Here is a 1,104-nt window from a genome sequence, read left to right on the forward strand (position 1 = left end):
ACATTTGCGATACAAGAAGTCATTTTTTATTAATATGTCGATTTTTTTTCCTTATTATTTTTATTTTTGAAAGAAAACGCTAATTTAAAGAATTGAGGTAACGAAAAATCAGCAACGTCTATAAAAAAACAAACAACATCAACTGCGATGATGATGACGATAAAAATGTCGAAACAAAACAAGCAAAAGTACGAAGAGTATGTGTTGATGAGATTAAGTAAATAATATTTGCCTCTATTTCTGAAAAGTATAGAGTAATGTCAGAGGTGAAGAATGATAAAGATCTAGTTATGAGATTTTCACAACTTGCCACAATTTCGAAGAGTAGAGAATGTGACAGAACTAAGACAGATACTGATCTATTTATAACATTTTCACAACTCTTCCTGGTTCACCCGAAATGACAAAAGAAAACCCAAATAACAAATGAAAACCAAAATATTAAAAAAAAAAATGAATAAAAAATAAACTGGTGGTAAAACAAATGAAAATAAATACAAATACGAGCTTTCGTTGTTGTTGCTGCTGTTGTTGTGATGGTGGTGGTGATTGTAGTAGTAGTGATGTAGGGGTGATAATGCCGGGAGGTGGAATTGAAGTTGATGTGTCGAGATAGAATTCAAACAGAGTAACTAATAGTTTTCAATTTCTGGCATGAATACGAAAACAAACAATAGAACAGCAATTACTTAATTTCATTTCGTTTGCTGTTCTTCTTCTTATCGTTGCTGCTGTTGTTGCTCCAACTGTATTTGTTGTTTTGTCATTTCTGCTGTTGCTGCTGCTGCTGCTGATGATGATGGTGATGATGATAATTATTTTTCTTTTTAAACAGCGAAATACAAAATGTCGGATTTTCTTGTCTTATTTCTTTGTTTATTTATATATTTATTTTTATTTTCACACGAGTGAAAAAAAAAAAGAAACACACACACACACACACATACACACACACACACACATACACACAGTTCAACTTTAATTACCTGATGTTGTTCACAGGGGAGGTAAGCAAAGATCAATTTTCAGTGACAAAACAATGCTACCACAGCAGCAGCTGCTGCTGATAGTGATGATGATGATGATGATGATGATGATGATGAT

At 32.4% G+C, this 1,104-nt stretch overlaps 1 long non-coding RNA gene across 1 annotated transcript in view; it reads left to right on the forward strand.

The window, feature by feature from the left end:
- Positions 1–511, forward strand: part of LOC149132390 (uncharacterized) — a 90,086-nt gene extending 89,575 nt beyond the window's left edge. Inside the window, exon 3 of the long non-coding RNA XR_016244709.1 lies at positions 74–511. This is a non-coding gene — a long non-coding RNA (uncharacterized LOC149132390). The remainder of the gene's footprint in view (positions 1–73) is intronic.
- The last annotated feature ends 593 nt before the right edge of the window (positions 512–1,104 follow it).

The sequence above is a fragment of the Octopus bimaculoides genome, chromosome 16, assembly GCF_046866305.1.
Source record: "Octopus bimaculoides isolate indiv1 chromosome 16, ASM4686630v1, whole genome shotgun sequence".
NCBI lineage: Eukaryota > Metazoa > Mollusca > Cephalopoda > Octopoda > Octopodidae > Octopus > Octopus bimaculoides.